This window comes from Balaenoptera physalus (assembly GCF_965194825.1).
Source record: "Balaenoptera physalus genome assembly, chromosome: 14".
Lineage (NCBI taxonomy): Eukaryota > Metazoa > Chordata > Mammalia > Artiodactyla > Balaenopteridae > Balaenoptera > Balaenoptera physalus.
In genome coordinates, this window is record NC_138893.1 from 58,876,673 (window position 1) to 58,894,569 (window position 17,897).

The 17,897-nt window shown below is 38.9% G+C and overlaps 1 protein-coding gene and 1 pseudogene across 3 annotated transcripts in view; both read left to right on the forward strand.

Moving 5' to 3' along the window:
* HTR7 (5-hydroxytryptamine receptor 7) overlaps positions 1 to 17,897 on the forward strand; it is a 680,316-nt gene that overhangs the window by 145,722 nt on the left and 516,697 nt on the right. The window lies entirely within an intron of this gene.
* LOC309642336 (heterogeneous nuclear ribonucleoprotein A1 pseudogene) overlaps positions 1 to 17,897 on the forward strand; it is a 178,652-nt pseudogene that overhangs the window by 125,421 nt on the left and 35,334 nt on the right. The gene's annotated exons all lie outside the window — the stretch shown is intronic.

Here is a 17,897-nt window from a genome sequence, read left to right on the forward strand (position 1 = left end):
GCTTCCCACTAGCTATCTGTTTTATATTTGGTAGTGTATATATGTCCATGCCACTCTCTCACTTCATCCCAGCTTACCCTTCCCCCTCGCCGTGTCCTCAAGTCCATTCTCTACATCTGCATCTTTATTCCTGTCCTGCCCCTAGGTTCTTCAGAACCATATATATTTTTTAAATTCCATATATATGTGTTAGCATATGGTATTTGTTTCTCTCTTTCTGACTTACTTCACTCTGTATGACAGACTCTAGGTCCATCCACCTCACTACAAATAACTCAATTTTGTTTCTTTTTATGGCTGAGTAATATTCCATTGTATATATGTGCCACATCTTCTTTATTCATTCATCTGTCGATGGACATTTAGGTTGCTTCCATGTCCTGGCTATTGTAAATAGTGCTGCAATGAACATTGCGGTACCTGTCCCTTTTTGAATTATGGTTTTCTCAGGGTATATGCCCAGTAGTCGGATTGCTGGGTCATATGGTAGTTCTATTTTTAGTTTTTTAAGGAACCTCCATACTGTTCTCCATAGTGGCTGTATCAATTTACATTCCCACCAACAGTGCAGGAGGGTTCCCCTTTCTCCACACCCTCTCCAGCATTTATTGTTTGTAGATTTTTTGATGATGGCCATTCTGACTGGTGTGAGGTGATACCTCATTGTGGTTTTGATTTGCATTTCTCTAATGATTAGTGATGTTGAGCATCCTTTCATGTGTTTGTTGGCAATCTGTATATCTTCTTTGGAGAAATGTGTATTTAGGTCTTCTGTCCATTTTTGGATTGGGTTATTTGTTTTTTGATATTGAGCTGCATGAGCTGCTTGTATATTTTGGAGATTAATCCCTTGTCAGTTTCTTCATTTGAAAATATTTTCTCCCATTCTGAGGGTTGTTTTTATATCTTATTTATGGTTTCCTTTGCTGTGTAAAAGTTCTAAGTTTCATTAGGTCCCATTTGTTTATTTTTGATTTTATTTCCATTTCTCTAGAAGGTGGGTCAAAAAATATCTTGCTGTGATTTATGTCACAGATTGTTCTGCCTATGTTTTCCTCTATTAGTTTTATAGTGTCTGGCCTTACATTTAGGTCTTTAATCCATTTTGAGTTTATTTTTGTGTATGGTGTTAGGAAGTGTTCTAATTTCATTCTTTTACCTGTAGCTGTCCAGTTTTCACAGCACCACTTATGGAAGAGGCTGTCTTTTCTCCATTGTATATTCTTGCCTCCTTTAGCAAAGGTAAGGTGACCATATGTGCGTGGGTTTATCTCTGTGCTTTCTATCCTGTTCCATTGATCTATATTTCAGTTTCTGTGCCAGTACCATACTGTCTTGATGACTGTAGCTTCGTAGTATAGTCTGAAGTCAGGGAGACTGATTCCTCCAGCTCCGTTTTTCTTTATCAAGTTTGCTTTGGCTATTCAGGGTCTTTTGTGTTTCCATAAAAATTGTAAAATTTTTTGTTCTAGTTCTGTGAAAAATGCCATTGGTAGTTTGATAGGGATTGCATTGAATCTGTAGATTGCTTTGGGTAGTATAGTTATTTTCACAATGTTGATTCTTCCAATACAAGAACATGGTATATCTCTCCATCTGTCAGTATTGTCTTTAATTTCTTTAATCAGTGTCTTAGAGTTTTCTTCATACAAGTCTTTTGTCTCCTTAATAATGTTTATTCCTAGGTATTTTATTCTTTTTGTTGCAGTGGTAAATAGAGTGTTTCCTTAATTTCTCTTTCAGGTTTTTTGTCATTAGTGTATAAGTATGCAACAGATTTCTGTGCATTAACTTTGTATCCTACTACTTTACCAGATTCATTGATTAGGTCTAGTAGTTTTCTCGTAGCATCTTTAGGATTCTCTATGAATAATATCATGTCATCTGCAAACAGTGACAGTTTTAATTCTTCTTTTCTGATTTGGATTACTTTTTTTTCTTTTTCTTCTCTGATTGCTGTGGCTAAAACTTCCAAAACTATGTTGAATAATAGTGGTGAGAGTGGACAACCTTCTCTTGTTCCTGATCTTAGAGGAAATGATTTCAGTTTTTCACCATTGAGAGTGATGTTGGCTGTGGGTTGCCGCAGACCGGCTGCAGAAAGCTAGAAGTTCCTGGCGGTGAGGGGTAAGGAACTGAAAAGCACCAGTATGGGGTCAGAAGGGCCAAGACAACTGATGGTTGCAAGGCAAGTTTATTCAAAGAGCATGAATGTATATATAGGTTTAGTATGGAACGAATATTAGACAATAAATCAGTAAACCTTGTATTTCCACATAATTCTGTCGCCACTATCTATGCGCCACTATCAATGCGTCAGCATGCCTTATGGGCCATTCTTTGGAGATACAGACTTCCCCCTCAGGGCAGCACGTCCTTCTTCTGGGGAACAACCAGGGGCTCTTAGATCCAGAGCAGGCACCTGGAACGAAACTGGCCGCAAGCCATTTTCCTTTTTTACACTCAATACCGCAGCGTCAGGAGTGCATACCAAGAAAGAGACAAGCAGTTCTCCGGAAAGCAGAAAGCTGAATAAGCTTACAGCTTGGGGGCCACCACAGTGGGTTTGTCATATATGGCCTTTATTATGTTGAGGTAAGTTCCCTCTATGCCTACTTTCTGGAGGGTTTTTTATCATAAATAGGTGTTGAATTTTGTTGAAAGCTTTTTCTGCATCTATTGAGATGATCATACAGTTTTTATTCTTTAATTTGTTATTGTGGTTTATCACATTGATTGATTTGCATATATTGAAGAATCCTGGCATTCCTGGGATAAACCCCACTTGATCATGGTGTATGATCCTAGCTGTTGGATTCTGTTTTCTAGTATTTTGTTGAGGATTTTTGCATCTATGTTCATCAGTGATATTGGCCTGTAGTTTTCTTTCTTTGTGACAACTTTGTCTGATTTTGGTATCAAGGTGATTGTGACCTCAAAGAATGAGTTTGGGAGTGTTCCTCCCTCTATTATATTTTGGAAGAGTTAGAGAAGGATAGGTGTTAGCTCTTCTCTAAATGTTTGATAGAATTCGCCTGTGAAGCCATCTGGTCTTTTGTTTGTTGGAAGATTTTTAATCACAGTCTCAATTTCAGTGCTTGTGATTGGTCTGTTCATATTTTCTATTTCTTGCTGGTTCAGTCTTGGAAGGTTGTACTTTTCTAAGAATTTTTCCATTTCTTCCAGGTTGTCCATTTTTTTGACATATAGTTGCTTGTAGTAGTCTCTCATGATCCTTTGTATTTCTGCAGTGTCAGTTGTTCCTTCTTTTTCATTTCTAATTCTGTTGATTTGAGTCTTGTCCCTTTTTTTCTTGATGAGTCTGGCTAATGGTTTATCAATTTTGTTTATCTTCTTAAAGAAGCAGCTTTTAGTTTTATTGATCTTTGCTATTGTTTCCTTCATTTCTTTTTCATTTATTTCCTATCTGATCTTTATGATTACTTTCCTTCTGCTAACTCTGGGGTTTTTTTGTTCTTCTCTCTCTAATTGCTTTAGGTGTAAGGTTAGGTTGTTTATTTGATTTGTTTCTTGTTTCTTGAGGTAGGATTGTATTGCTATAAACTTCCTTCTTAGAACTGCTTTTGCTGCATCCTGTAGGTTTTGGGTCGTTTTGTTTTCATTGTCATTTGTTTCTAGGTATTTTTTGATTTCTTCAGTGATATCTTGGTTATTTAGTAGCATATTGTTTAGCCTCCATGTGTTTGTATTTTTTACAGTTTTTTTCCTGTAATTGATATCTAGTCTCATAGCGTTTTTGTCGGAAAAGATACTTGATATGATTTCAATTTCCTTAAATTTACCAAGGCTTGATTTATGACCCAAGATATGATCTGTCCTGGAGAATGTTCCATGAGGACTTGAGAAGAAAATGTATTCTGTTGTTTTTGGATGGAATGTCCTATAAACATCAAGTCTATCTGGTCTTATGTGTCATTTAAACCTTGTGTTTCCTTATTTATTTTCATTTTGGATGACCTGTCCATTGGTGAAAGTGGGGTGTTAAAGTCCCCTACTGTGATTGTGTTACTGTTGATTTCCCCTTTTATGGCTGTTAGCATTTACCTTATGTATTGAGGTGCTCCTATGCTGGGCCCATAAATATTTACAATTGTTATATCTTTTTCTTGGATCGATCCCTTGCTCATTATGTAGTGTTCTTCTTTGTCTCTTGTAATAGTCTTTATTTTAAAGTCTATTTTGTCTGATATGAGAATTGCTACTCCAGCTTTCTTTTGATTTCCATTTGCATGGAATATCTTTTTCAATCCCCTCACTTTCAGTCTGTATGTGTCCCTAGGTCTGAAATGGGTCTCTTGTAGACAGCATACATAGGGGTCTTGTTTTTGTATCCATTCAGCCAGTCTATGTCTTTTGGTTGGAGCATTTCATCCTTTACCTTTAAGATAGTTATCAATATGTATGTTCCTATTACAATTTTTAAAATTGGTTTGGATTTGTTATTGTAGGTCTTTTCCTTCTCTTGTGTTTCCTGCCTAGAGAAGTTCCTTTAGCATTTGTTGTAAAGCTGGTTTGGTGGTGCTGAATTCTCTTAGCTTTTGCTTGTCTGTAAAGGTTTTGATTTCTCTGTCGAATCTGAATAAGATCCTTGCTGGGTAGAGTAATCTTGTTTGTAGGTTTTTCCCTTTCATCACTTTAAATATGTCCTGCCACTCCCTTCTGGCTTGCAGAGTTTCTGCTGAAAGATCATCTGTTAACCTTATGGGGTTTCCCTTGTATGTTATTTGTTGCTTTTCCCTTGCTGCTTTTAATATTTTTTCTTTGAATTTAATTTTTGATAGTTTGATTAATATGTGTCTTGTCATGTTTCTCCTTGGATTCATCCTGTTTGGGACTCTCTGTGCTTCCTGGACTTGATTAACTATTTCCTTTCCCATGTTAGGGAAGTTTTCAACTATAATCTCTTCAAATATTTTCTCAGACCCTTTCTTTTTCTCCTCTTCTTCTGGGATCCCTATAATTCGAATGTTGGTGCATTTAATATTGTCCCAGCCGTCTCTGAGACTGTCCTCAATTCTTTTCATTCTTTTTTCTTTATTCTGCTCTGCCACAGTTATTTCCACTATTTTATCTTCCAGGTCACTTATCCCTTCTTCTGCGTCAGTTATTCTGCTATTGATTCCTTCTAGAGAATTTTTGATTTATTTTATTGTGTTGTTCATCATTGTTTGCTCTTTAGTTCTTCTAGGTTCTTGTTAAACGTTTCTTTTATTTTCTCCATTCTCATTCTCCGTTTCTTTTATTTTCTCCATTCTATTTTCTCCTGGATTTTGGATCATGTTTACTATCATTACTCTCAATTCTTTTTCACTTAGACTACCTATTTACTCTTCATTCATTTGGTCTGGTGGGTGTTTACTTTGCTCCTTCATCTGCTGCATATTTCTCTGTCTTCTCATTTTGTTAATTTTCTGTGTTTGGGGTCTCCTTTTCACAGGCTGAAGGTTCGTAGTTCCCTTATTTTCGGTGTCTGCCCCCAGTGGGTGAGGTTTGTTTAGTGGGTTGTGTCAGCTTCCTGGTGGAGGGGACTTGTGCCTGTGTTCTGATGGGTGGGGCTGGATCTTGTCCTTCTGATGGGCAGGGCTGTGTCCGGTGGTGTGTTTTGGAGTGTCTGTGAACTTAGTATGATTTTAGGCAGCCTCTCTGCAAATTGGTTGGGTTGTGTTCCTTTTTAGCTAGTTGTTTGGTCTGGGGCGTCCAGCACTGGAGCTTGCTGGCCGTTAGGTGGAGCTGGGTCTTAATGTTGAGACGAAGATCTCTGGGAGAGGTCTCACGAGTTGATATTATGTGGAAATGGGAGGTTTCTGGTTGTCCAATATCCTGGACTTGGTCCTCCCACCTCAGGGGGTCAGGCCCGACACCTAGCCAGAGCACCAAGATCCTACCAGCCACATGGCTCAGAAGAAAATGAAGAAAGAAAGAAAAAAAATGAACAGACAAAACCCTAGGACAAATGGTAAAAGCAAACCTAAACAGACAAAATCACACAAAGAAGCATACACATACAGACTCACAAAAAGAGAAAAAGGAAAAACAATAAGTAAAAAATATAAAATTTAAAAAATAAATTAAAAATACAAAAAAATAAAATAAAAGGAAGAGAGCAAGCAAACCAATAAACAAATCTACCAATGATAATAAGCATTAAAAACTAAACTAAGATAAACATAAAACCAGAAACAAATTTGAAACAGAAAGCAAACCCCAAGTCTACAGTTGCTCCCAAAGTCCACCACCTCAATTTTGGGAGCATTCATTGTCTAGTCAGGTATTCTTCAGATGCAGGGTTTATCAAGTTGATTGTGGGGATTTAATCCACTGCTTCTGAGGCTGCTGGGAGAAATTTCCCTTTCTCTTCTTTGTTCTCACAGCTCCTGGGGTTCAGCTTTGGATTTGGCCCCACCTCTACATGTAGGCTGCCATCAGGAGTCTACTCCCTGCCCAGACAGGAGGAGGTTAAAGCAGCAGCTGATTAGGGCTCTCTTGCTCACTCAGGCTGGGAGAGGGAGGGGTATGGTAGTATAGTTGGAATGCAGGGTGAGCCTGCAGTGGCAGAGGCTGGCATGACATTGCAACAGCCTGAGGCGCACTGTGTGTTCTCCTGGGGAAGTTGTCCCTGGATCTCGGGACCCTGGCAGTGGCGTGCTGCACAGGTCCCAGGGGGGTGTGGGTAGTGACCTGTGCTTGCACATAGGATTCTTGGTGGCAGTCGCAGCAGCATTAGCGGTTCATGCCCATCTCTGAGGTCTGAGCTGATAGCTGCAGCTCACGCCCATCTCTGGAGCTCACTTAGGCAGTGCTCTGCCTTCTGTGGGCACGTGGGGAAGGAATCCCCTTTCCTCACGCACCCGGAAACAATGGTCTTTTGCCTCTTTGGCTGGTCCAGACTTTTTTCCTGGACTCCCTCCTGGCTAGCTGTGGTGCACTAGCCCCCTCAGGGTGTCTTCACGCAGCCAACTGCAGTCCTCTCCCTGGGATCCAACCTCCAAAGCCTGAGCCCCAGCTCCCAGCCCCCGCCTGCCCTGGCAGGTGAGCAGACAAGCCTCTCAGGCTGGTGAGTGTTGGTCGGCACCGATCCTCTATGTGGGAATCTCTCCACTTTGCCCTCTGCACCCCTGTTACTGTGCTCTCCTCCGTGGCTCCGAAGCTTCCCCCCCCCCGCCCACCCCCCGTCTTTGCCAGTGAAGGGGCTTCCTAGTGTGTGGAAACTTTTCCTCCTTCACAACTCCCTCCCAGAGGTGCAGGTCCCATCCCTATTCTTTTGTCTATGTTTTTTCTTTTTTCTTTTGCCCTACCCAGGTACATGGGGAGTTTCTTGCATTTTGGGAAGTCTGAGATCTTCTGCCAGCATTCAGTAGGTGTTCTGTAGGAGTTGTTCCACATGTAGATGTATTTTTGATGTATTTGTGGGGAGGAAGGTGATCTCCATGTCTTACTCCTCCGCCATCTTGAAGGTCTCTCCCTCTTTCCTTCTTATTTAAAATTAATTGTCTTAGAGTCAAAGACTCTTCCCAGGAATAGATAGCATGAGCTGACTTACTGTGCAGTGTCAGGGCATTCCTCAGCTGTTCACCTCTATTAACCAATCACATTCCCTCAGTGATCTGTGGTTTGCTCCCATCTCTCCTTCAGGGCTCTACTCAAACCTCCCCTTAAAAAGCAAGGCCTTCCCAGGCTGTTCTTAATAAAACAATGATCCCTGACTGCCCCTTCTCAGCACTCCCTATTCTCCTTCCCTCCTTGTGTTTTCTTATCGCCAACCACTCTATTTGTTGGTTTGATGGTTGTCAGCCGGCTCCACTAGAAATTGAACTCCCTAAGGATAGGGATTTTTGTGTGTTTTGTTCACTGCTGTGTCCTTAGCACTGAGTCTCTCAGATGCATAGTAGTTGCACAATGAATGTTTGTTGAATGAAATGTACAAGCAAATGAAATACTTAAATAAAGTACTTCTATTTAGTACTTTACTTTAGTACTTTTACTTAATAGCAAAACAAAAATAAACACTAAACAAAAGCTGAGCATATGCTATCTCCTGCTTCTAGCACTCCTGGATTCCATCTTCTAGGACAGAAGAAAAGAAAGTAAGGCACTTACCAGTGTGGGACCAGAGTCTGTGTTAGACAAATAGGTTACGGACAAGAAAGACAGGGAACACTATACTGTCTCTTATAACTGGGAAACAGAGGGATGGGTCTGGGGATGCAAAACAGCTTAAGGACTGTGGCTCTCTCTCACTTTTCAGCTCTTTTCTGAGCTTCTACGGTACTTCTTGGCCTCCTTCTTCTAGTGCCATCACAGGGCAGAGGACGTGGCTGGTGGGAGCTCTGGGATCATATCATTACAGCTCTCAATCAAGGGGGAAAAAAAGGAGTATTTTTTTCACCATCTGCATGTAAAACTCTAGAAAATATCTCCAACTGGTCTAATTTGGCCAACTCCTCCAACTAGGATCTAAGCTCCAAGAAAGCAGGAACTTTTTCATTTTTTGCTCACTGCTGAATTCCAAGATCCTAGAATAGCACATGGCACAAAATAGGCACTCAATAACTAATTACTGAAGGGATGAATGAATCACTGTTACCAGGAGCAGGACACTGATTGGCAACTGTGGTCTAATCAGATAGGATGGGGCAGATGTTGTTCCCCCCGTGCCCCACCAAAAATATTAACTCAGGGGAGGAAGGGATACTGGGCAGCTAAAATATTAGGTGCCCATCTTAGAGTATAAAGTCTTTTTTTTTCAGTCAGAAGTGGTGATTTTCCATAATCTTAGAGTCCCTTCCTGGGAGAGCACAATCTTTGGTTGAAGGGATTAAACATTAAGGTTGAAATGAACTGTGGGCTTCTTGCAGTTATAAGCATGATGGGACAAAATGCCATTTTTTCTAGGTGCGTAATTTTTACAGAAACAAAAGGATTAAAATGTAAAGGGACTGAAGGATGAACGCATAGGCAAACAGATGTAGTTAGTTAACAATATCACACTTGATTTTTAAAAATTTAAACGTAGGAAGGAATATATGCAGTACATTTTCATAGATTGAAAGAATGAAAAGTCCTTCATGAGCAACTCCACAGCATTTATTAAAAATTTCTAAAATTGTTTGTATTTTTTGACCAGCAAAACTAGGAAGTTTTCTAGATTTTCAGAAATCTCTCCTAAGGAAATAATAAGGGATGTACAAAAAATTTATGTAAGGTCACAATTACAGTTACTTATAATAGAAAAAGAACCTCACAACTGTCAAAAAAAATGGCAATTAAATAATATGTGGTATATTTATATAGAGAATAAGACAAAAATCATGTTTTAGGACACTAATAACACAGGAAATTGCTCACAGTATACTGTTAATTGAAAAATGCATGATTGTAGGTCCTGATGTAGAGTATGATTCCATTTTTATAAAAAAGAAAACCATCATATTAACAGTGTGGTTCTCTTGACAGAGAATATTAAAGTATTACTGGTGGATTTTATTTTATTTTCTTCTTTGTGCTTTTTTGTGAATTTTGAATATTTACAGTAAACATGTATTTGTTTTGTAACAACATTAAACATAAAAATATTTGTTCTCCAATCTTCTTTGTATATAAAGCTTAAATAGCTAACCAATCTTATGAAGTACTCCTAGTTATGTTCAACATCCTGACATTTATAGAGAGACATTTTAAAATGCACGTAACCTGTGGACCTTTTATTTATTTATTTATTTTTGGTTAGAGGAATTTGATCCTGCAGCATTTGTTTTTGCAATAATTGCCCATTTCTCCACTTTTTAAATGATCTGCACTGAAATTTCCTGCAAGAAAAAGATGTGTAGAAGTTACTGCAGGGAGCCCACAGTAAATATATCTGGATGTGAAACTTTAAATGTAAAAAAAGTGTTGATTTGCTTTTGCTTATGAAATCAACCACCAAATGGGACGCTAGCAAGTACTGTGAACAGCTCAACAACGGGATCTATGGATAGAATTAGAACAACGTGGGAGGAAAGTGAAAGGTGATTTCGAGAGGACTGGTTAATTAAAGGAGTAGCAGAATGGTGCCATGCAGGTGGGAAATCAGGAACATTTCTTATTTTCATGCAAACAGACTTGGGGAAAAGAGACAAAAACTAAACAGAAACAGAGCAAGTCCACTGGATTACTCAGGAAAATGTTTTCCTAAATCTGTCTTCAATGCACCAGAGTGGTTCCACAGATCAAAATGTTGTACAGTTTAATTCAACCCAGAAAAAATGCTTAGTGTCACTACTGATTCGTTTTTTATGTTTAGTTCTTAAAGATACCACAACTTTTATTTTAATTAGTGTGTTTTATTGATGGTAATGGTTTCGTGTTTGTATAACAAAACGTTGACAGAAAAAAATATGTTGTTTACCTGGCAGAAGAATAAAGCAGGCAGAAAAAATTGTGGAGAAGGACTAGTCATTCAAGAATGGATGTAGACTTAAATTAGTGAAAATTGCAGCAAAAATCTTCATTAAGATTTTAATCACCTTAATTTTGCAAGGACTTACCATAGTTTCAGCAAGAAAGCTCGAACTCAAAAGAAGATAGATTACTCAAAATAGGTTTCCAAAAAAGAAAAAAAAAAAGGTTTCTTGTAGGGAACTTAGGGAAACAACAATATGGGAGGACTATTTTGCTCAAAATAGTTGAAAAGTTGGAAAACTCTGTATGTTTAGTAATAGAGCAGTGGTTGTATGGTACATTATGATATAGTCACTCACTGTAATATGATATAAGTATTAAAATGATGGTTAATAACACTCTGAGGGAGCATATAAATATTTATACCCTAATGTTAGTTAAAAATCAGAACATTAAATTATATATATAGATAGATATACATGTATATTTATAAATAGCATATAAGGAAACATTCTAGTACATACTAGAAAAATCAATGGAAAGAAACATTCTAGTACATACTCCATTTCATTATTTTTTTCTTATCCATGCTAATAATATCAATTAGGATAGTGGTGTTTTATTTTTCATTTTCCAAAGTTTCCATATCGTGATTATATGAAAAATAACTTTTAAAAGATTTACTCATATTCATCTCTAAAATTAAAAAAAATTGCTGAGTCAACTCCTCTAAGTATCCTTCTAAGGTTAAGCTGACCCCATGTTAATTTGCTTATTTTGTAAAACATAACAAAAAGTATCAAGTTTATTATATTTTTAACATTGGCATGGAATATTATTGTTTCCCAAGGATTCTAAATTTATTTTAAGGCACAGACATTTTTTTTTTAAAACATTGTAATTTTATTTTTTCACATTTAAACACATTATAAATCACACTTAGGGAAGAAATGTTTCTCTATTGGCTATATAAACTATAGAAACATAGATCTGTTCAAAGATCTGCCCAATTTACATTTCTAAACAGACCCCTTGGCTTCAGATGGAACAGATTGCTTCTGGGTTTGCATTTAGGTCTTCCCTAGAGCCAGTGGGTGGGCATTGCACAACCAAAGGACCCACTCAATTGGGTTTTCACAGAACTAAAGAACAGTCATCAAAAACTCAAGCCACTACCTTTGAAGAGGGAGTCTGCCTGCAACTCTTCCAGCTTGAAAATAAAATATACTAAAGAAGAATTATGAGGAAGAACTAATCCTACCAAGTATTAAAATGTATAATAAAGTTAGAGTAATTAAGGCAGTTTATAATCAAGGTGTAAATAGAAAATCAATGAAACAGATTACAGAGTCTAGAAATAGACCTGCATATGTTTTCAGACTAGACATGCTGGATAGCATTTGACATCACTAAGGCAAAATTAGATTATATAATAAATTATGTTTGGACAACTGGAAATTTGGAAACAATCCTTATGTCATGTCTTATACCAAAATAAATTCCAAATTATTAAAACATTTATACTTAAGGAATTAAGTAATGAAAGGGCTAGAAGAAAATACCAGTACTTAAAAAAATAATTTTGGAGTGGGGAAGCTCCTGGGGTCTGACATAAAACCCAGAAGTTATGAAGCAGAAAGTTGATAAATTGGGTTACGTTTAAAAATGTATAAAACTTAAGTATTTTAATAATACTTGTAAACAAAGTAAAAAATTTCGAAGATCAAAGTGGGAAAAAATGTGGATGCAAATGATAAAGATATTGTCATTTCCTATATATGTACATCATCTTACAAATCCAGAAGAGTAATTGAACAGTCCAAAAGAAAATGAGTCAAGGATATGAATAAGCAGTTCATGGAGGAAACGTGTTTCTGTAAAACTAAGCATTATAAATGCACACTGAAGATCTATTGTGAGTAGGTATATTCCCAATTTTATTCATGATTAAAGAAATGGAGATTAAAACAATAAAATCCCATTTTCACTTAGTGGTGAATACTGGGCATGGGCCAAGCTGTGGAAAAGCAAACACTTTACCTTCAACTATTGTTGAGATCAATCTGACTTCATCTATCAGAATTTACAATGTACATACTTTTTAAGCCTAGGATTCCACTTCGAAGATCTGCTTGCACAGCTACACAAATATATGTGTACAAACAATTTAACTGCAGCATGGCTGGTAACAACCACCAACGAAAAGTCACCTAATGGTCTCTTCTGAGAGGACTCATTAAATTACAGTCTGCCCAAACAATATTCAGTTCTTAAAAAGAACAAATTAGATCCGAGCTTACCGATATGGAAAAATGTCCAAATACATTAAGTTTAAAAAGTAAGCAATGTGCTCTGTGATCCCCATTTGAATATTTAAAAAATTATTATCTATAGAATCAGTTGCATATGTATAAATCATTTCTTAAAGGATATAAACTGTGAAATGTGATTACCTATGGTAAGGGCACTTGGGGGAGTCAGGTGATAAGGAGAGGAATTTTATCTTCCATCATATACCATTCTGCATAAGTGAAGATTTTACTCTGAATATGTAATATTCTTACAATATGTAATGAATCTAATCTTTGGGACCAGTCTTGGCTAGGGCAGCCCATTATATAGAGGAGCTCCAGGTATTTGTGTTTGCCTGCAGACTGACAAAGCTGGATGGGGTAAGAAGCACGTGGGATCACTCCAGAAAGAATGGCTTCTTACCGCCTGCCGCCCTAAGGAATACAGTGTCCCCAAGAACCTTTGGTTAGCACTGAGGTGAAATGGGACAGTCTCTAAGGCACACAATTCCCATCTTGCCTCTTCTCTCAGCTGCGGCGCGGTGCAGAGGGTGGTCCCTGGCACAGGTCTTCCTCTCTGGGTTCTCTGGGGAGCCAGCTCTGCCCTAGGTTTGTGCTACCTTGTCCTCGTACCCCGGGTCTCCCCATCCTCTTGAAAAAAAGAAACAAGAAGATGGTACAAGAGAGTAGCCGTTGTAACTGAGAAGACTCCTCAGCTTCCTCTACTAGGCTCCAGCATTAAGGTTCTGGAATGGTAAGAAGCCTCCCATGTCTAATTACTATAAATGTGCTTATGCATTAGAAAACATTAGCTTAATGACAACAGCTTGAGAATTGCTCAGGGAGTGTTAGGAAAAATGAGAAATCTTTGACACAGCCCTCATTTATTATCACTAGGGGAAGAAAGGACTTACAGAAGGAACTCTGGAATTTGACAGCTCTTGAATGTTTTTTGTCTTTTTTCTTTCTCCCTTCTTCTCTGGGAGGCCAGACATAATCCTTTCAGCTGAGTTTTCATAACTGCCTGGGGAGATGCCTGCTGAATATATTTTTCAGCTAACGTTCTTTTTCTTCTACACCCAAAGTGGCGTTTAGGCCGCAGTCAATGGTGTGCAAATGATAGGATTCTCATGACAGGATGGGAGGCTAAGGACCTGGAAAATTTCATTAATGATAAGTCACTGCCCTCAGGGAAAAGCTGGAAGGGAGCCCAGCTCAACTTGGCTAGAGAGGAGGGTAGCTTGAGCCCCACTGGGCAGGGCGGGCAGCTGCCTCTGGCCAGCACATTTCCTCAGTCTGGGGGTATGTCCTCGAGAAGTCAGTCTTCAGAGCTGCTTTAATCATCCGAGGTACACAGCTCCTACTGGCTGGGAGAATGCTAGGGTGTGCAAGCCAGATGCTGTGCGTGTGTTAGGGGGTGTCTATGTGGGCTGTGGACGGGAAAAACTGGGACCAACTGTACTATTTCTCCTTTGGACCTTCCAAGCGGGCTCCCTGTTCAGGTGGCTTGTCTGGGAAGGAGTAAATTCTCAGTCCCTCTCAATGCGATGCAGTGATGTACCCACATGGTCACCCTGCAGAGCGTGTGTGGGGTGTGTGTGTGTGTGTGTGTATGTGTGTGAGAGAGAGAGAGAGAGAGACAGGGAGAGGGAGAGACAGACACACGGTAAAAGAAAACGATAGAGCTAGAGATACACTGAGAAAAAGAGGCTTGAGCTTCATGTGAACTAGTTTCAGACAAAGGAATTTTTGCCATATGTTTGTCAGGTAAGAGCTTCCATTTTATGCAGACTCTCTATTAATTAGGGTATAAGCTAACTTCTGATAAAACGGTTGTCTATATTTGTTTCTGAAATCAAAGGGTATTCTCCTAACTGTCTCATTGGTATGGCATAATTGGTGACAGTAGAGTGTCAGAGCCAAGGAATTGAGAGCTTCTGCTTCTCACCTCAGCCCGAGTCCTCTCCTCCCTAGAAGGTTCTCTGGGAAGGGATAACCATATGGAACATGCAGAAAGTAAGCTGAGAAAACTACATGGTTGAAAGGGGGTTTGGGCTTGAGGTCTCAATTCATAGAACTCTGGGAAAGCTAATGGGACTGTATCAGCCTAATTTTTAATTCCCCCCCAGCTGGTTATACCCAATCTATCACATCCGCAGCAGCAGGGGTACGGAACTACAGAGAGAGGGAGGAGAGAGAGACTGTAAGGAAAAATGCAGTTGTTTTAAAATCCAGTGCCTAAAATAGTGGAGGCTGCAGATGGGCTTGAGCTCTGCCATGGACAGGGAACAAGGGAGGGCAGAGTGGTACAGAAAACAAGCCTTGGGCCAACTTTCCACTTCATCTGCATGGCTAAGAGCAGGGAAGGGAGCTACGGCCAAGTGCATCCCACTCCCAAGTGTGCGTTTGACTGCACGGAGACCCCACTCAGCAGTGAAAGTGCCCCCATCAGTATCTTGGAGTCTGATCATCAGACAAGTCTGAGATGTCACTCCTGTTTCCAGTGGTGTTTGCAATGGGAAGGGAAGAAGCCAATGTGTGTACGGGATGGGGGGTGGGGAGGGTAGAAGAAGGAGCCTTAGAGCTTGAGCTTTCTGGAAGACCTCAGAAATCATCTCGTCCAAACCACACGTTTTGGAGATGAGGAAATATATTGAAATGAAGTGAATTCTACCAACAGATCCAGGATTAGAACCAACGTCTTTGTCCTGGAAACCCTTCTAGTTGCCCTAAACCACTTGCAGCTGTGAAAGCCACTGAGGTGACTCTGCAAATCTCAGGATGAAAGAGCCTTGTTGGGAAATCATATGCTGCACGAGTCAACCTCACACTCTGGACCACATTTTAGAGACCCATCATAAAAACAAACATCCCACTAATGGACAGACTACCCCACAGTTTAATAATCGCAACATTGCTCCTATGATGTGAATTTATATGTTTATAAGGATATTTTTTCTGAACATGTCACATAGTTCTGGATACTGTAGAGAAGAATTGTTATTAAAATAGAGCTAGTGATGGCTATTTTTCTTTTAAGTTTGGGCTTTGAGACCAGGCCCACTGAAATATGTAAGAAATCAACTACTGTGTGAAACGTGGTGGTTTTAAAAGAGCTCACAACCTCTTTTTCACAAACCACTGTCCTCATTTAGCAAACCCATGGAGATGGATAAGGTAGACTCTTCCCAACTTAATGACTGTTCTTCAGAATAATTTCGTAAAAATAGACCTAGTGCAGCCCAATTATTTCCACTCTTGTCTGAAAAGCAAGTGAAAGGTCTGAAGCATGCCTTCAGGAACTAGTCCTGGGGGGTGGAATTAGCGTTGCTATGATTCTCTTGTATTTCTGATTATGAAACCTATTTATGAAAATACAGGCAGACCTCAGAGATACTGCATGTTTGGTTTCAGGCCACCACAATAAAGCAAATATTGCAAAAAAGCAAGTCACGTGAATTTTTTAGTTTCCCAGTGTATATAAAATTATGTTTACACTATACTGTAGGCTATTACCTGTGAAATAGCATTGTGTCTAAAAAATGTATCTACCTTAATTAAAAAATCCTTTATTGCTAAAAAATTAGACTAACTATTATCTAAGTCTTCAGCAAGTCAAAATCTTTTTTGCTGGTGGAGGGTTTGAAATATTGTGAGAATTACCAAAACGTGATCAGATGCTGTTGGAAAAATGGCGCTGATAGACTTGCTCAATGCAGGACTGCCACAGACCTTCAATTTGTAAGAAACACAGTATCTGTGAAGTGAAATGAAGTGAAATGCAGTAAAATGAGGTATGCCTGTGAACGGAAAAGGTGTTGGAGGCAAAGCCATGAGTTGGGAGAAGTTGGTGAGTGAGGAAAACTTCCTATATGTAAGCAGTGGATCTAAAACTGGCCCATGATACAAACACAACAAAATCATTATAAGTAGAGACTCCAGAATTTTAGAGTTCTGTTGGAACCAGTTGATCTCTAGAGAGATCAAGATCTAGCTTATTCCTCATTTGACAGACTATTTGGGGTGCACCTTCATTTTGTTGGTATAAATAGAGAGGTCATGAAGTTTTCCTCCTATATGATAATATCTGTTACTGTATATTAGTCAGAAAATGAGATCCTATACCCCTACTTGCTCCAATTGTAAGGGTCAAGATTTTACCATCTGCTGAAGTCAACAGTAGGAAACATGAAATGGTAGCATGAGAAATCTTAGACTTCAAATCCAGATTTCAGGGTTTAAGTTCTGAACTTGCCACTTCTTAGATAAGGAACCTTGGGCAAGTTAGCTTTTGCCTTGCAGTTTTCCCAGTTGGAAAATAGGATCTGTTTTTTACCAACGTCAGAGAATAGGTGTGATGGTTAAATGAGAGAACATGGGCATAAACATGCTTAACAAAGAGCTTGGCACATGGGAAACTCAGTGAGTGATGGTAGTTAAATATACTAGCTTCTGGGACATTATATGAATTTTAAAATAGTAGCTTCATTTCTCTTCCTTTCCTCCTTGAATCCAAGAGTCTGCTTCTCTTAGGATCACATTGCTAGTGGTAGCAATCATCATTGTACGCTTATTAAATGGTTTGATAGGCAAAACACGCTTTTCATATTTTATGGCCCTTATCACCATATAAGCACAAATATTTTCTGTGACTCAGTCAGATGCTCTCAGTACAGGAAACAAAATTCCTGACAGGGACCAAGATAATCTAAGAGGCTTCTCCATGTGTTATCAGAATAACATGTTAGATTGAAATCTTCAGAATATGGAATAGTCAAGAGTTCTTTTCTTTATTAAAGTTGTTTGGGAAGGTGGTCTGAGAGTAACATCAGTGAGGACCAAAGCCTAGCAGCAAGCTAAGTATTTCTGGAAACTACGTAAATTCTTTCATTTAGTGAAATGTATTCTCATTATGAGCGTAACACCACTGACTTGCCAGCGCCATGGTGATGAGCCCCACTCTTGCCAAAGCTCCCTTGGCACATTGCTAGAAGAGATCACAATTCTTCTGAGAGGTTCAGTATCACATGGGGGATACACATAGACTGTTTGAAAGATAAATTGGTAATTATCTAATCCGCGTGCTCTTAGTGATAAAAGTGAGGCTTTTAAAAAATTACATGGAGAAGGCGCCTAGAATGAAAAAGTATTCAGCCTCTTCCCATTCTACTCTTTCTAGCCATTTATTAGGCATTTCCTGTATGC